The following is a 20,286-nucleotide window of genomic DNA, read 5'->3' as shown; positions in this document are numbered from 1 at the left end:
TCACAATATCCACTCTTTTTATCTTAGAAATTGTTAATTTTTAAAATTTATGACGTTTAAATGATGAGAACGTTGCAATCTATACCAAGCTTGTCTTGCAGAATAACTCTTCCATACGAAATTGATACGTACAATTGTCCCGTTTTTAGCAAATTGATAGTGATATTGAGCCAATAACTAATAGTTATGGAGTACTTCTTTTTTCCTTTTTTAAGTGAAAGCCAACTCTTTTGTGTTTGAGAGGTAGAGCACATGGTCTAGAACTTGCGAATCACTCCCTTAAATCGGTACTTTATGTTTTTTTTTTTGTCTAACTGCTTGCTATCTCGAACTAACTATTTGATTAATCTGAGTTTTCATAGATTCACTGAAGAATAAAACGTTCTTTACTGAAAGGAATTTCATTAGCAAAGCTCGAACCTGAGAAACTTTATAGTAACTCTCAATCATCATAGCCTAAAATCCTTCCTGGATATGGGTTGACACACCCTTAAATCATTCTTATTTTCTCATTAGAACACTTAATGATGCACTTATTGCTGCCCCCTCCCTCCCAATCACAGCCATATCAACAGTTGGCACGTAAATACAAGCTGTTGAAAGTGTAATATAACTTAAATTAGAGACTTCAGTTAGTAAAATAACAAGGAATAAATTTACAATCATTTCTACTTAGTTCTCTAGTTGACCAATTTGGACTTTCTTTCCTTATCCGAATTACGCCTCATTTGTCTTGATGACCTTTTCTATGTCATTGTTAAGGAGGGAAAAAACAAGGAGCGCTTTGATAGGAATTAATTTAACTTAACCAACGGATAGACGAAGGACTGAAGAATGGAACATACAGATATATCTGCATTAGTTAAACTCTAAATTTGAAATAAAATTTAGATTTTTTTTTGCCTAACATTACAAACTTATATTTTTATACCTTCAAAAAGGTAAAAAGGATAGAAAAGAACTCCACTCATGAGGTATATAACTCTACAAAAGGTTCAGTATCAGAGAATAAATAATCTAAAGAGCAAGAAGAGTTAAATGGTTAGTACATGTTTTATAAAATATTGAAAGATTAGAATTTGGGGGAGGCGCGGGGGGATGCCTACCTTGAAAAGCCATCTCTTGGTTGATGGTGTTGTAACGCCCCGAACCATGGCCTGGGCGAAACACGGCACTCGGTGCCTTGCTGCATGTGACCGAGCAAACCACATGGCTTGCTGAATCATCATGAGGCATAACATGAGCGGAATATAACGTGAATGCATGGTGAGCCTTTATAACACGCAGTAAGTCATAATACTTAATAAAAATACTTATTTAAACATGAGTGCGGAAATAACATGAATGAGCCAAAATGGCTATACGACTCCGAATGTCTAACATAACATAACTGACTTGTCTAGTCTATGAAACCTCTATCATGAGTCTGACTGGAAAACATACTTACTGGGACAAGGCCCCCAGCATACCTTTAGATGCAAAACTAAATAAAGAAAGACAATGTCTAAACCCCGAATGAGATGAGGCTCACCAGTAAGCTGGTACGTGCAGATCCTAATGAGCAGAGGCGTCATCCTGTAAATCCGTACCTGCATCGTGAAATGCAGGCTCCCGGGCAATAAAAGGGGACGTCAGCACATTGAATGTACTGGTATGTAAAGCGACTGAAAGAAATAACATGGGACATGAAATAATAATGATAAGGACCGAAACATGGTCATGAACATGAATACATATATTTATACATAACATGGTAAAAATATTATCGGTAGGGAGAGCAATAACTTATAATCGATCCATGGTCTGGTGCTTGCGTCCCGCTAGCAGAACACTCAGTCCTTGCCAGGGAACATGAGATTTAATAAAATATGAAAGGATCCAGTAATTATGAGAGATCGTTCGGGACATGGGTGGAGCGATCCTAATCCTACGGTGGCTACGTAGTTTCAGGCTATCTGAAGCCTTCCTCGGTAATTAAAGCAATTCCCAAAATCATGAACATGTAAAATAAGTGGCACTTGCTGCCCATGGTTTTCATGAATATAACTTGCTTGTACATGGATATCATAAATTATAGCTTGCTTGCATGAACTTATAAAACATGTATAGTATTTTCTTGAAAATAGCATAATATATCATAAACTAGCATGCATGAACCCATGGAATGAAATATATGGATTTTTCATAGATTACGGACAGATTCTTAATAATCATAAAGAAATATTAAGAACTCAATGATGGAATTATAACAATTCATACATAATATAATCATGGACATGGACCTAGGGTTATCATGAACATGGTATAGAAACCCTAGTTTTTGTAAAGAATCATAATTTATGGATTATGAGGCGTGGGGAAGAACAATGATGTTCCCACACGTAGATAGTAACTCTACATACCTTAGTCGCTCCAAAACTTGAATTAAAGACTTGAGCTTTGAAGAAGATTTCCAAAATCTTAAATTCTTGAACCTTGAGATGGGTTTTCTTGAAAACCCTAGTTTTGGAATGATGATTCTTGTTTAGATGACAAGGATATATATTAGAATTGACTTGGAATGATTAGAATAGGCGTACCTTAGTGTTCTTGATGATGGGAGAGAATAGAAGGTCGTTCTAGGGCTTGTGGGTATGAAGAATGAAGTGAAAAAACCTTAAAACGAAGTTTTAAAATTGATATCTGACCCATTTTACGCCCTATTTTACGGTCCATAAAAATTTTACGGACCGTATATCCCACCGTAAATCAATTACAGTGATTTGGGCTTTCTGGACCAATTTTACGGCTGGAACATACGGCCCGTATAATTTTTACGGCCCGTATGTTCCACCGTAAATCGGCAGAACACTGTTTTAGTAGAACGGACATAACTTTTTGTACAGGTGTCTGTTTGACCTCCATAATATACAGTTGGAAAGGTATTTCAAAGATCTACAACTTTCAAGAAGAAAATTTTCCCAAATTCCTTACATATTTTTCCGCATACTTATTTTAATTGAGACATGGTGCAAACTTACTTGAAAACATGCTCCGTAGGGTAGCTTCCGACTTTCCTTTGCTCAAGGACTCTTCTCATGTCTTGATTGGGTTTCAAACACCATTTATACACTACTCCTATTGGGTTCATTATACCCCCGTCTTATGAGTCAAATCTTAACTCGAATGCACGAGGTGTTACAGGTGTACGGAAGGTAATAAGGTTAGACCAGTTATTCCAAATTCCTTATTCTTGGGGCTAGTATTTAATCATTTCCTCATCTGCTAATCCTGTGGTCCATAATCCTGCATTTTCCTATTTTCAATTAGATATCGATCGTTTGACTATAAGGATAAGGTATTATAAGAAATTAGAATAAAAATGTATGATTGTATTTTTTATGTTTGGTAGAATTTTTAATTTCGGGATTATTTATATCATAATTATGGAATTTGTTTTATACCACAATTAATCCAGAAATAACAACATGACACGTTATTTCTTCTCCAATGCATCTCTATCAATGCCTTTTAAGAAGGTTAGGATTTAAATTGGAAAACAAAAGTTTATAGTTTAACAAACACAGATTTTGTATTGTTTCCCGCAAATCACTTTTTTGGTCCAATAAACTAAATATCTATCAATACAGCATATTCACTAAATTCCATAAGTATTTAATTTTTGTATTGCAAATGAAACGCCCTTATGTGTCTCTTTCTTACTTTAAATATACACTTTTATTAAAGGGCACACTGTACGTATAAGAACAAGATTGTGCGTCTCGAACTATAGGTGTACACATCTCTATGAATTTAGCATTAATTTCTTATTCTCTTAACGAGATTCGTATAGTTAGAATTTAGAAACACATGAACATATATAAATCACACTTCTTTTTATAATTTAAAGTATTGTACTGAACAATAACAGTCAGACATTATCTTTTGGCTCCTAGATAAAATTGACATACAAAATGGGACAGAGAGTATCTCTTAGGGTGTCAATTATAATTATTAAAAGTACTGATTGAGAAAAATAAGTCAATTCCAATCCCTAAAAAAAGGTTGGGAGGCTTGGAGCCGAAAGCTATTAGCCATTTTTCTTGACTTTTTGGTATTAATAATTGACTATCAGATGCTATTTTTGTATTGTAATTCTCAAGTATTTAAGAATCTGTACGTAAGGTTGGCTTTTCTCAGCAAAAAGCAAATAAAACAGCCTCTTTTCTTGTTTTTTTTTTTCTTTCTTTTTCTCATCGAAATAACCTCCTCCTTGTTTCTACTTGTTCAAGAAAATCCTTCTTTCAGTTGATTTCTTCTCCTCATTTAGTATAACTTTTTATTCCTATTCAAGCAAAATATACTGCTGAATCATTATTGCGGAGCCTGGTGCTATTTTAGGAATTTCTTAAATCTTGAATTATGTAATACTTATTTGATATAAAAAGATTATGATAGAATTGATTTCTAAATCCTAAGTTGGTAAAATGTATCTAAATACTAAATGTTAAAGGAGGATCTGGAATTAAGCTAGGTGCGTGCAATTGCCCAAAAGTACAAATTTTTTGGAAGAGGAGTGTTGTATACCAGATGCAGGAAATAATTCATTTATGCTCCAATACTTGATCACCATGTGGTTTGAAATTTGCGTAAGTGTAGAAAATAGCTCACTTGTGCTTCGATAAGCCACTGCTATACGGTCACTTGGAGTTAATTCCGTAAAAGATGATCCATATTTTGATAATTACCTCCTAATACCACTTTTGTTTCTTTTAGCACTAGAATATCACTCAATTATTTCTATTTTCCTCAAAAACACTAAATATTACAAAACCCTCCTTCTCTCCTAGTTGACATACCATGCCACATTAAAAATTTATTTTTTTAATAATAAACTTATGGAATAATTTTAAAGACCTCCCTCCAAGTTTGCCTTTATAACACATAGTTCCCTTTATACTAGCTTCCCTTATTTTGATTCTTTTGAAACCAAAATAATTTTAACTACTAAAAAATATTTATGTTGCTAATATACCCTTTTGTAACCTTATTTATAATGTTTAAACTTTTGACAATAATAGTTTCTCATTGATCGTAAGATTTTTCCTAATTCATAGCTATCTAATTTTATGGGTAAAAGTGCGTTTTTTTTTTTTTTTTGTGCTTGAAAATTTTAATCTCGAACGCTAAAACATCAAATTCAACAACTGTGATATGAAAATTGATTCAAAAAGCTTGGGCTTCATACTCCTTCATTAATTATTTTTAAAGTCTCACGCTGTATATACAGTTTCCAACCATTTTTCATAGATATAATTATGCTCCTTCTACCAAAAAAAAAAATAAGTTTAAAACTTATTGCAATAATACAGCTATAAGAATTTAAAAAATGGATTATTGATCTCACCCTCTAAATACTAAAAGTGAGATGTGCTCCTTTTAGCCTAAATATTGTTATTAATAACATGATTATAAGAACAAAGAGAAATATTACCGTAACACTAGAATTTAGGATTTCTCATAGTGATGTTACATTAACATTATAATTTAGGATTTCTTATTTAGATATAAGATAGTTATAAATTTTTAGCCTAACTATTAATTTAATAATCCTAACAATTTTAGGGTGAGAGAACTGTTATGAAACATTGTTCGCATGACTAAATTATAAATGGGTAAATTTGGAATATAGATTTTTAATTATTTAAACAAGTTTGGTTACAAAAATTGAAATAAGGGAGGTTAGTGCAAATATCTAAACCACAAGGGAACTAAGTGTTATCAAGACAAACTTGAAGGAAGGTCTTTGAAATTATTCCATAAATTTATTATTAAAAAAATAAAATTTTAATGTGACATGGCAGGCCAACTAGGAGAGAAGGAGGTTTGTAATGTTTAGTATTTTCTGAAGAAAATGGAGATAGTTGAGTGATATTCTAGTCCTAAATGAAACAAAAGTGATATTATGAGGCAATTATCAAAATATGAGTGATCTTTTTGGGAATTAACCGCCGTCACTTGCTGCATGTATAAAAGTTTCAAATTTCGGGAGAGACTTTTTCTTGAGGGTTTTGAACATTAAATCTTCTTCCTCAATATAATAGAATACGACCTTGTGCAAACTCCTATATCATTAGATGAATATTAAGGAAGTTTTCTAATTTAACTTCGTTAAACATAGTTTTAACAGAAATTTAAGTCAAAATTCTAGAATTTACCACTAGAACTTCAAAGCATGATTAGAGCACCCAATTGAGAATCTCCAGAGTCTCACTACATTGAGGTAATTTTACATACCATATTACATTATTAGTGCTAAATTATGATAGTCATGATTTTGAGTTAAGTTGGTAATTCTAAAGGGGATTGGACAAACCCTAAAACGTTCCATTGATGGAATTGTTAAAAACTTAAGGGCAACGATGAAAAATTTGATTCGATGTTGAATATTTTGATTGAAAACACTATTAATTATAGTTCTAACCCATTGAATTATAAAGATGAAGTAGGTAAATTTGGTTCCTACGAATTGGTAGAAAATTCTTATGTTAGAGAACTTAAGTAAATGTTCCCAAGTTAACGTGAACTTAAGTAAATGTTCCCAAGTTCTATTTACCCGATTATCGTGTAGATAGAATCGTGATTCGGGATTGTTTGAAGAAAGTGTGAAGTTGAAGTTAAGCTTGCAACTTGAGGTAAATTCAGGCTTATTTACTAAAAGAGAATCCTAGTAAACATGTGTACCTGCGTTCGATTAAATGTGTTAGAAAAAATTCTTGTGATTAAGTACTCAGTCCACCCTATTCTTTTCAATATATTCTTAATTAAGAAATAGAGTCTTAAATATGTTGACAAGTTCATTTTATGATTTGTGTGATTATTGTTTGAATTTTCAAAGAATACAAGTTTCAGTGTAATCTTCATGCTATGTGTGTAATTGTTTGTCATATTTATGCTCAATTCAAGTGTGAAAAATTCTCTTACTTAGAAAACTTATTTATTAAAATAAGTCAGTTTCGGCTTCAATTTCAATTGTCAATCTCAGGTTTCTATTCAATATAATTTTTCAGTTCAGTATTATTTCTTAGACTTTAAATGATTTATATGTCTACTTATTGGATGTGTTTTCATACTTAATATATGTGTTACCCCATAAAGTCTTGCTCAGCATTTTTATGAAACTTATTGGGTACCCTATTGGTTGTAGTTAGCCCACGAGGGCGTTACAGTTTTTTGGATGCAGATAAGATGACCACGTCGAGGTGGCACCAGATAGTACCACTTCACTATCCAACTTTCTTATGCTTCTCTTTTTGTTGGGAGATTCGATTCAACCTTAGTGAATATTTAATTTGCTTTAGTATTACGGGGTATACCTCGAAGACATATGTTTTTAGATTTTAGTTCAGTATTTCATAGAGGCCCAATACTTAGCCTAGTTGGTGTCAGTCAATTTTACAGAACAATTTTGCATGCAATCATAAACTCATATGTTTCAATCTGGCCCTACCAGTGAATTTGGATAACTTAGTTAAATTATCTATCAGCCAACCAGATATAGTTCGCTCAATAAATAGTTAAAGTCAGGTGTCAATCACGTCGCATTCCAATTTTGGAAGTGACAGTTATACAACTAACTAACAAACTCATCGAGTGAACGACAATGCTCTTTTTAAGATTTTAAGAGTTTAATTTATATTAATTGTGGTATACAAATATTACACTATCAGATTACTTATTAGGTAAATTATATATAAATTAATTGATAACTTAGTAAAAATCATAATTAACTGATTATCACATATTAAATTTATACTACTAATATGAAAATTTTTTATATTGTCAGTGCATGTAACTTAAATCGTTATCTTGATAAGTCGAAAGAGGGGAATTGCTAAGTGATATAATAATTTTGAGAAATATGAGTTTTGATTTATTTAAAAAAACACTTCCTCCATGTCTAGCATTATTTGAGCATAGAGTTTAAGGAGGGGGGGGGGGGGGGGGGGGGAGGAATTCTTAAAGCTTATGGCCTGAAATAAGCCATGACTTTTGTGTGTTAATAAATTATTTTATTAAGGGTTAAATGAGACATTGAAGTTAGATTATTTAAATAGAAAATATAATATTCTTTTTAGCATAGAATAAAATAAAATATGACACGTAAATAAACCAGTATTTTTTAATCTAAAAGTAGGCATTCAAGTTAAAATAGTGTAGCTACTTATAGGATAGGACATTCAAGAGTAGGAGTACAAATGTACAATGATGACAAGGAGCAAACAGAGCAGTAGAGTACTTTGTGTTGGATACAGTAGATCTCATTACACCCCCAACAACTAAAAACTGAAATTTGCAGTAAATTAGAGGGATCAATTAACATCAATGTCTCTTCATCTTTTATTGACTTTTACCTACCTCTCAGTACGCTCTTTTAACCTTCTGATCTTTTCTTGATCCCCCTAGAAACAAAAATATTATAATATAAAGTAGCACAACTTTAAAAAACATCATTGAGCTTTCATTAATAAAGTAGCACAACTTTCTAGTGTTTTTTTTTTTTTTTTTTTTTTGGCAATTGACCAAAATGAAATGTATACAAGTTTATCTACAACCACAAGAAAGTATAAAAAAAAAAAAAATTGTTAGGGAAAATATTAGCGTAGAATGATAATGAGACTATGAGAGGGGAAATGATTTCCAACTTTGTGAAGAGAATAATATTAGGTGGACCAAAAGCAAAAAAGTGTCATGACCTAAACTGTAGAGCAATGTCAGGTTTAAGGTTATGATGGTTTAGTGAAATCTTGGTACAAAAATGGTCTTTTTTCCTGATTTTGTAGTAGCTCTGTACTCCCTCAAACAGTTATACTTTAGATTTTTCAGCTGAGTGGTATCTCTGTGTAGAATAGTATTCTCCCGAGATAACTCTCAACGTGAGAGCTTTGTGTGTTATATATAATCATATACAAAGTACATTGTATCAAGTCAACTAGGACTGTAGGTAGAGTACAAGGTTACGTGTAATACTAAAAGGATTCTATCTATTCTATATGCACTAATACGCCCCCTCAATCTGGACGGGTTGAAGTAACGGACAGATTGTCTCGTAGAAAACAAAAGCGAGATGAAGGCAGACCCTTTGTAAAGATATCAGCTAAATGTAAATGTGTCGGAGCATATTGAACTATAAGATCCCCTTGTGTAACCTTGTCACGAACAAAATGAAAATCAACAACAATATGTTTCGAGCGATCATGAAAAACTGGATTACGGGTCATGTAGGTGGAACTAATATTATCACACAATACACGAATTGGTTCATGAAGAAAGATTCCAAGCTCACAAAGGATGTGACGAATCCAACAAGTTTCAGGAACTGTGTATGCGATAGCTCGGTACTCAGCCTCCGTAGACGATTTTGAAACTGTTGGTTGCTTCTTCGCACGCCAAGAGATAAGATTAGATCCTAGGAACACAGCATAACCTGAAGTAGAATGGCGACTATCAGGACAACCAGCCCAATCAGCATCGGAGTAGGCAATAACCATGGAAGTCGGTGATGAGGCACGCAAAGTCAGGCCATAAGTTGGAGTACTCTGCAAGTATCTGAAAATACGCTTGACACAATACATGTGAGTGGTGCGGGGAGCATGCATAAATTGAGAAACAACATTTACCGCATAGGCAATATCTGGACGTGTCATAGTCAAGTATTGAAGAGCACCAACCATGCTTCTATATTCACTAGGATCTGAAAGTAACTCACCGTCCATCAGAGAAATAAAAGTGCGAGAAGCAAGAGGGGTACGAACAGGTTTGCAGGTATGCATGTGAAATTTCAGCAACAAATCAGATATGTATTTTTGCTGAGACAAGTGAAGACCATGAGATGAACGAACTGCCTGAATACCAAGAAAATAATGAAGACTACCTAAATCCTTCATTGCAAACTGATGAGATAAACGAGAAATGAATTGATCAAGTAGACCATCATGACTACCTGTGAGAATAATATCATCGACATAGAGTAATAGAATAAGGACATGAGAAGAAGAGCGATATATAAACATTGAACTATCAGATTTGCTGCAAATAAAACCATGAGAAATAAGAAATGCACTGAAGTGATGAAACCAAGCCCGGGGAGCTTGTTTCAAACCATAGATGGATTTGGTTAGCTTGCAAACATGATTAGGATAGTCGGGATGAATAAAACCTGGAGGCTGCTTCATGTACACCTCCTCAGTAAGGACCCCGTGCAAAAATGCATTTTTAACATCCAACTGACGAATTTGCCAAGATAAAGAGACAGCAAGGGAAAGAATAATTCTCACAGTTGTTGCACGAACAACAGGGCTAAATGTCTCATGATAATCGATACCAGGTTTCTGATGAAAACCTTGTGCTACAAGACGTGCCTTGTACCGCTCAATAGACCCATCTGAATTATATTTTATGCGATATACCCATTTACAACCGACTAAGTTCATGTTAGGGATAAAAGGAACAAGGAGCCAAGTTTTATTTTCCAAAAGAGCATTAAATTCATCTACCATTGCTTGTTGCCACTTTGGATTTTTCACAGCTTGAGAAAAGCATGAAGGTTCCTGTTTATGGATATTAGCACTCAAAGAAAATTGTTTCTTTGGCTTAGAAATTCCAGACTTAGATTGAGTTTGCATTTGATGCAGGGGAATGGTTGATGAAGAAGTTGAGGAATTAGTAACAGGTAATGAGGTAGACAAAGGTGGTGAAGAACCTACAAGTAATGACTCACTAGGGCTAGTTACAGTTAAAGTAGGCTCTATAGTTAAATTAGGCTCTATAGTGGAGACCCGACAACTTGTGGAATCTAGAGTTCCAGAGAAAGAAGGTTGAGACACATGAGAGGTATTATGTAGTGATGGGAAAGAGATTGACTCAGAAGGGTTAAGATTTTCTGGTGGAGTCCTACGATTGAGAAGCGACGTGACAGCAAGAGGATCAGAACTAGAGGATGAATCGGAAACAACAGTAGGAGGACTAGACAACTCTGAATATGGAAAGACTAATTCATGAAATATAACATGTCAACTAACATATACACGACCAGTTTTAGGATCTAAACAACGATATCCCTTATAAGCAGACGCATAACCAAGGAAGACACATCTAACCGAACGAGGTGTAAGCTTATAAGAAACTCGAGCAGACAAATTAGGAAAGCATTCACAACAAAAAACTCGGAGAAAGTTATAATCGGGAAGTCTACGAAAAAGTTTTTCAAAAGGAGAAAGACCTTGTAAAATAGGCGTAGGTAATCTGTTAATGGTAAAAACGGCATAAAACACAACATCAACCCAAAATTGAAATGGAAGAGTAGCTTCTCGTATAACAGTGCGTACCATTTCAATAATATGTCGATGTTTCCGTTCAGCAACCCCATTTTGTCGAGGAGTGTTCGGACATGACTTACGAAAAAAATGCCAGAATTAGTAAAATATGAAAGCATGGCCTTGTTGTCAAACTCGCCTCCTCCGTCACTTTGAAAATATTTTATTTTAGTGTTAAACAAATTTTCCACCAGCTTTTGAAAGGCACAAAAATGAGTAAAAAATTCTGATTTATTTTTCATTGGATAAAGCCATGTAAACCGAGAGAAATCATCAATAAAAATGACATAATATTGAAAGCCCAAATTGGATAAAATGGGTGATTGCCAAACATCAGAGTGAATAATATCCAAAGGGAAAGAACTACAATGTTCCACTAGATTGAATGATGAACGATGAGACTTCCTAGACGACAAGAGACACAATTATTACTAAACGAATTTGACAAACTAATAGAATTATTATTCCTAAGACACGCTAAAACATGAGCTCCATTGTGTCCCAAGCGACGATGCCATATATCACGGGACTGACGAAAAGCAACAAAAGCCTGAGGAGAAGAAGACTTGGACCAAGGAGATAGAGGATATACGTCGCCCTCACTGGAAGCTTGAAGGAGAGTTTGACCCGAGGCTTTGTCCTTAACAACAACAAAAGATGAGTCAAAATTAACTGAACAATTATTATCCTTACATAATCTTTTGACAGAAAGTAAATTGTGGCGGAGATGAGGAACGTGAAATATGGATTTCAAATGGAGGGGACCAGATGGAGTGGGTAATTAAGTGTAGCCAATATTTTCAATTTTAAGCAAAGATCCATTCCCAACCAATACATGATCAGATCCATTGTAAATAGATTTATGCATAAAATTACCTTCAGATGGAGTCATATGTGCGGAAGCAGCTGAGTCAAAATACCAAGTAGCATCATTTGTTTCACCAACCGACATTGTAGCGAAAGACTTAGGCAGATCGTTAGCGACAAATGCATGGTTAAAATGGTTATTACACTGAAGAGCAGAATGACCAGGATTTTCACAAATTTGACAAACAGTTGGAGAAGTTAGGGGACCTAAAACTCCGATGGACAATGAAGGTGCACTAGCAGATTGTGAAATATAAGAAACAATTGGAACGCTACCAATACCTAACGATGATTGTCCAGGGAAACCACTACGAGTAAAATTGTTGCCGAAAGGAACTTGATGTTGTTGACCCCGACCAAAGGAGCCTCGGCCTCTACCACGACGACCTCGACCTCTAAAGGAGAAAGATCGACCTTTGCCACGACCTCCTTGAGAAGCAGATTGAACACCAGAGACATTTGAGGAATTTGAGGTCACATTTTGGGCAGCAAATGCTTGATGAGTGATAGTAGAATCTATATCCTTGAAGCGTTGCAACCATTGTTCATGGAGTAGAAGCTTCGTTCAGAGTTCTTCAAGCGATAATGAACTAGGAAAGTGTGTAATAATGCCAACCAAAGTGTCATATTCCTTGCCTAATCCAAGAAGCACATGATCAATAAAATCTTGAGAAGAAACAGGAGAATTTATCGCCGCAAGAGAATCAACAATTTGCTTGGCCTCTCGAAGATACTGATCAATCGATGCAGAGTCTGTTTTGCGCATAGTAGTCAGTTGTCTCTTTAGTTCTACAGATTTCGTCTGACTTGCATCCATGTAGCGACGTTGTAAAGAATTCCAGATATCGCGTGAAGTAGGCAGTAAATGAACATCCATAAGAACTTCGCGAGAAAGTGTCGCAAATAACCAAGAACGAACACTTTGATCAACTCTGAGCGATGACCGATAAAGAGGATTAGGTTGTTGAGTTCCGGATGCATAAACAAAGGGATTTGGTGGACATATTGAGCCATCGACAAATCCCAGAAGTTCATGAGAGAGAAAGAGAGATTGAAATTGAGTACGCCATGTGAGATAGTCTTCGACCGATGCAAGCTTTATAGTTACCAGGTTTGTGACGTTTGGTGCAGCAAGAGCAACAACAGAATTAAATGAAGAGAGAGATCCTGGATCTGCAGTTCCAATAAATGGATATTGAAAAGGCAAACCAACACTGCTAACGTGTTACGTCCCGTATTTTTATACATTGGGACAACCCGGATTAACTATGATAAATTAAGGCCAAGACTATTCCGGGATTTGAAGTCGGGACTTTTGACCTTTGATTTTATTTTGAGACATAAGTTGTGTATGAAATTGTTAGCTTGAACACTTAGGAAAAATTGGGACCATAATTCATAAATTTGGAAATTAAAACTCTTGCATAAAAAAAAAGGGAAGATGTGTGGATTGAAGTGGTCCCCACACATTGTTGTGGCCAATTTTAATTGGTCCAACACATGTGTGGGCCCAAAGACAATAAGAGATATTTTAAGGGGACTTAAAAGATGACCACTTAGTCATCTTTCTCTCATTTCACATTCCCACACTTAGAAAATAAAGCAAGAAGTTGAGGAACCAAAACCATGGCTCACGGCCAAGACCATGGAAAACCAAATCCAAATCAATCCCCTCTAAAAATATTCCTTGGTGTTAACCCACTATTTGGAGGTCCCTAAGTAGCGTGGAAGCATTTTTGGAGCGATCAAACCATCCATTTTTGTAAATCGCAAACCCTAACTTTCTTGTGGAGTAAAGAACAAAGGTAAAATTTCTATTGTTTTATGGGATATAAATGTTTTATGCATATTGAGGTATGTTAATATGGATGAAATTGGTGAAATATCGTATGTTGGAAGTGGGTTGTGTGCTTGGGGAGCTAGCCGTGTAAATGGGTGTGTGATTGGGTTAATGAATAAAATTTTTGTAGCATGTTTGATTGTTGTAGAGTGGAGAAGAGAATAAAAATCATCAATATATGTATATGTGTGTAGTGTGGCCGTGTATAGCCCCAATGTTTGGCAAAGGATGAATCAATATCGCTTAGTGTTTTAGTTGTCGTCGTTATGAATTCTAGTTTGGAAATGAGAGTTTAATGTCCCAAATCGATATGGTGAATGTTGCGGACTGATTTGGAGAATTTTGTGAAATTAATGCAATCTTTATATTTATGAGAATTATATCGTTATAGTGTGGATTGTTGATACAAATCATGACTTGAAAATGAGGAATGTGATAAAGGGGCTGCTCACGGTTTTGGGGTTGTTTTCGGCCCAATTTGGAGAAATTGTTGAATCGTTGGAAATATTATGTGAATTGTTTAGAATGTCCTTGAATATTGTTGGTAAAGATTCGGGTTGATAATTGAATGTATGAGCGATAATGTGGCTCGAATGTAAGCCGTCGAGTTAATTATTATAAATGTTGTTGAATGATGAAAAAGAGAGTATTAATGTAATATTGTCTTTCGGATTGGTTATTGGAGTTTCTAGGTTGGTTATTGTGGTTGTTGTTGTTGGTTTTGAGCGAGTTAAATTCTCGGGTTGGCCTATTTACAGGGGAAATGCTGCCGAATTTTCTGTAGAATTTAATGTTAGTTTGGAATGAATGGCTTAAGTGCCTATGTTTAATATTGGATATCCGTTGGCATATTTGTAGACCTTGGGGAGCCCGAGACGTAGATTGAGATTTACTCTAGATTGGCTATCTTGGAGTGCGTACGAGGTATGTAAAGCGCAACCCTTCTTTCTTTTGGCATGCCTTAGTTTTCAATAGGCTAGATTATAAGCCTTGAGGAAAATTCTAAGATTAGAAATCCGAGCATGTTATGAGCCTTATAAATATTCCTTGGCACTCTTATGTATGATTTGATGAAATATGAACCATTATGTCTTTGAAATAATCGCTTTCCGAACTTTCCATAAAAAGGTTTCACTTTAAAGAATTTCGAAATTTGTGAACGCCATAGCTTTCACAGAAAGGCTCGGATTGCTTCCATATTTTTGTAGAAGTTTGTATGGCATATGATAAGTATGTTTTCCATAGGCGGGCCCGACTCGGGTCGATACCCGTCCGTGGGTCCCGCGACTTTCCTTTATGTAATTCGGAGAAATTTTGAAAGAACTTGTTATGATTATTATTTCGAATTTCAAGTATGGTCATTTACTTATATTCGAGTCTATGATAATGATTTTATGCATATGGTTACTCATGACCCTGCTCGTGCGTTCTGTTATATCTTTCGCCGGTTCCCGGGCCGGTTCTGTTATCGTGCGCACTTTGTTATACTCTGGAGTTATGCTGTGTTTATGGTTCACCGAGCTACTCGCAAAAGAGGGTCGGGTTCCACATATATTTGGTGTTATGCTGTGTATGGCGTTATGTTGTGAGATGATATGTGACAGGGATACGGAGATTTGAAACTTTTTGGTGTTATACTGTGTTATGGCGCCATCGACGGGCGGGCGACCATATTCTTCTGTACCCTACGCATGACTTACATATTTTTGAAAGTAAACAAATTTTGATATGTTGGATTTATACTTATGTTCTGTACTACTATTTCGTTTATGCCTCAGATTTGTTTCTGTATTTTCTACTTTGCATACTCAGTACATATTTCGTACTGACCCCCTTTCTTCGGGGGGCTGCGTTTCATGCCCGCAGGTACAGACGCACAGTTTGGTGATCCACCAGTTTAGGACACTCTTCTGCTGTTTGGAGTGCTCTTCTCATTTCAGAGCATATATTTTGGTATATATACTTGTTTGATGCATATGTATATATTTGTTCAGGGGTACGGCGGGGCCCTGTTCCGCCATATGATCCGTTTGGTCTGTTTAGAGGTTTGTAGACGTATTTGTGGGTGTGTGTGCCTACTTCTGTACGGGTGTGTTTGGTATGACCCCATTCGTTATGGCAGCCTTGTCGGCGTGCATTCGTATATGTGTTTTGGGTCGTTGTGCCATTTGATAGCCTTGTCGGCTTTTGATACATTTGACAGTCTTGCCGGCTTTTTGATATATGCATACGTATATGGTTGCGCTGAAATGTGTCTGATACAGTTTGAGACGACATATAGTATTTATGGCCGTATATGCTATCTGTTTGTGATTCGATTTGGAAAGTGTGTTACGATTTGATATGTTTGTCTGTCTGGGTGTCCAAGTAGGGCGCCAGTCACGGCCTACGGGGTTGGGTCGTGACATAACAAATGGGCCTGCCTGGTAAATTGGTGGGAGAAGGAAGAACGGGTTGCAGTGAGGAGAATGAATAAGATAGAGAGGGACGACTAGCAGAAATACCTGTTGAAGGTACAGATACAGATGAAGAAGATGAAGAGGGAAGACTGGCAGAAATACCCGTCGAAGGTATAGATACGGTAGAGGAATTTGTTTGAGAAGATAGGCTAATAGGTTCTGAAATTATTCCAGAGGTTGTCACCATCTTTGCGTGTGAAACAAAAAAACTGTGAAGAATTTATTTTGGTGAAAGAACAAAAAGCAGCAGAAGAGAAGATAGACTAGGTTTGGCTATATGATACCATGTGTAGAATAGTATTCTCCCGAGATAACTCTCAACGTGAGAGCTTTGTGTGTTATATATAATCATATACAAAGTATAATGTATCAAGTCAACTAGGACTCTAGGTAGAGTACAACTCTAGGTAGAGTACAAGGTTACGTGTAATACTAAAAGGATTCTACCTATTCTATATGCACTAATAATCTCAACATTGATTCTGGTGGGGTATGCAGTTTTTTCAATCCAAGATTTTGTACATCTCAATTTGAATGTCCAGATTTTTTCATATTCAGATATTATTATACGTGAAAGATTAGATAAATGTTTATAATTTTTTTTGGTTTACCCATTCGGTATTCAGTATCCACAACTAATATCAAAAAGTTGGCTGAGTAGGAAAAAAGAACACACAGCACCAATTAAGATAATTGTAAAGGAAATACTTGATACCCAAGAATGAAGTAAGTCATTTTCTACTAATATATTTTTCATTAACCGAAAGTTTAGTCATACAGTAATTGATTACACAAGTTGAAAGGCATACACCAAAAACACTTTAAAATTTTTATTTTGTGTAAATTAAACAACTTTCTTATCCAATTCGACACACAAAACCCAAAAAGTTTAATTAATGATTGTCCATTTCTCAAAGATGATGACCACCAAAAGCATAAGATACCTTAATGTGGGGATGCTTGGTGCAATTACAATGTAGATTATCATCATAAACTCTTCCTTGTGTTGACCACTTCCCCACCATTTTGTATTTTTCAATATCCTTTGACTCCTTTGTTTCCCACAAAAAATTATTGTCCTTCCACAATAATTAATTAATTCCACTTACATAGTTTCATGTGCACTTTATGAGATTTTTTGACATTGACCATGTTCAAGAGGAGGTTAGGAGTCTAATCCCCAAATTAAAGTTGATTTAGTTTAATTCCTCGAAAATGTTACAGATGATATATAAATAAAAAGGGTGCTGCTATTTGGCACAACTTGGCACATCCCTATTAAAAAGTCCTAATTATCCTTAATGAAGTTTTTGGCTTCAATAAGTGGTATTTCCCTCCAAATTTCTTTCCTTCAAGGCAAAGAAATTATTACACATAACATGCTTAAGCTTTTCATTCTTCCAATACCTAAAACCCATAAATTTATCTCCCTCTAATATTTTTATTTAATTTATACATACATAGCATGGACCTAGAAAGCTTTTTTGGTAGGCTGCTTAGCTGACATTTGTTTTTGTTTGTTGTTTTAAGACTCTTTTGTTTTACGTTTCTCTTTATTTGGTTTCTAATAAAATATCCACTAAGTCTACTTACTGGTTTGTTTAAAAAAAATTTAAAAAAAAATTATACATACACCTAATTTAGTTATTTGGTCAACCTATATATACGGTCTATCAATACAAACTACAAGTTAATGTACCCTATAAATATCGTTTAAACAATATAAAAAAAGTCCTAAATTACATACAAAATTGTCTAATTTTTTGACGAAATTGCATTTATTTTATATAAAAAATGATTGAATTTAATCAAAATTTAGTAAAAAAATTTACTCAATCCTATATAATATTTAGCTAAATTGAAGTAATTCAACATTTCAATTACAGTCAATCATAGTGTTGATTGCTTGTTTCATCCAGTTTTTGTCATTTTTTATTTAAAATTGATTGAATTAAATTAAAACTTGCTAATTGTTCCTCAATTATATCTAATACTTATCTAAATTCGTGCTAGAATAAATCTTTAATTCAAAGTCAACAATAGTGTGACTACTTGTTAAACCCGCTATTTAAAAAAAAATTGACTGGAGTAAATCAAAATTTGTTAATTGTTATTCAATTCTATCTAATACTTAGCTAAATTGAGATAATTCAATGTTTCCATTAACGTCAACTCGGTGTTGACTAATTGTTACATTCACTATTTTTTATTTTCTTAAATTAATTTAATTAAATCAGCACCTACAAAATATTTATTCGATCCAATCCTATCTAATGCTCAACAAATTGGGATAATTCAATGTTTTAATTAAAGTCAATCACAATGTCAACTACTTGTTACATTCATTATTTTTTTTAAAAAAATGTTGATTGAATTAAATTAAAAGCCGATAACTATTACTCAATCATATCTAATACTTAGCTAATTTGGGATAATTTAATATTTCAATTAGAGTCAACCATAGTGTTGACTGCTTGTTACATCCTTTTAAAAAAAATTATGGAATTAAATCAAAACTTGCTAATTGGTACTCAAATTTATCTAACTCTCAGAAAAACTAAGATAATTCAACATTTCAATTAAAGTCAGTCATAGTGTTTGACTACTTGTTATATCCACTTATTTTATAAAAAAAAATGATTGAATTGAATCAACACTTGGGAAAGCTTTACTTAATAATGGTTGATGCTTAGCTAAATTGAGAAAATTCAACTTCAATCAAAGTCAACCATAGTGTTGCCTACTTATTACGTCTCTTTGTATCGTTTCAGTTTTATCGAATGTCTACGAAGAGACACCACTTGTTACATCGTCTATTTAAAAAAAATTGAATTAAATCAAAACTTGCTAATTGTTATTCAATCCTATCTAATGCTTAACAAAACTGAGATAATTTAATATTGCAATTAAAGTCAACCATAGTGTTGACTACTTGTTACATCCATATTTAAAAAAAAAAAAAATTGACTTAAATCAAAACTTGTTAATTATTACTCAATCATATCTAATACTTTCCTAAATTGAGATAATTAAATATTCCAATCAAAGTCAACCATTATCATAGTGTTAACTTTCGTAACATCCACTATTTTTGTTTAAATTGAATGAATTAGATATGAACTTGCTAATTGTCACTCAATTCTATTTAATAATTAACTAATTGAGATAATTCATATTTCAATTAAAGTCAACGATAGTATTTATTACTTGTTGCATCTACCTTTTTTTTTTTTTAATTGATTGAATTAAATCAAAAGTTGCTAATTGTTACTCAATCATATACTTAGCTAAATTGAAGCAATTCAACGTTTCAATTAAAGTCAACCATAGTGTTGACTACTTGTTACATCCACTATTTTATTGATTGAATTAGATTTAAACTTACTAATTGCTACTCAATTCTATTGAACTTAGTTAAATTGAGATAATTTTTATGTTTTAATTAAAGTTAATCATATTGTTGACGACTTGTTACATTCATTTTTTTTAGAGTGATTGAATTAGATCAAAACTTGTCAATTGTTACTCAATTTTATTTAATACTTTACTAATTGAGATAATTCAATTTTTCTAAAGTCAACCATATATTGACTACTTGTTGCGTCTACTTTTTTATTAAAAAAAATTGATTGAATTAAACCAAGAGTTGCTAATTGTTACTCAATCCTATATAATGATTAGCTAAATTGAAGCAATTCAATATTTCAATTAAAATCAACCATAGTGATGACTACTTGCTACATCTACGTTTTTTGTTTAAATTGAT

The sequence above is a fragment of the Lycium barbarum genome, chromosome 11 (genome assembly GCF_019175385.1).
Source record: "Lycium barbarum isolate Lr01 chromosome 11, ASM1917538v2, whole genome shotgun sequence".
NCBI classification, from domain to species: Eukaryota; Viridiplantae; Streptophyta; class Magnoliopsida; order Solanales; family Solanaceae; genus Lycium; species Lycium barbarum.
The sequence above is the reverse complement of the archived record's forward strand: the minus strand, read 5'-3'. Positions refer to the sequence as shown.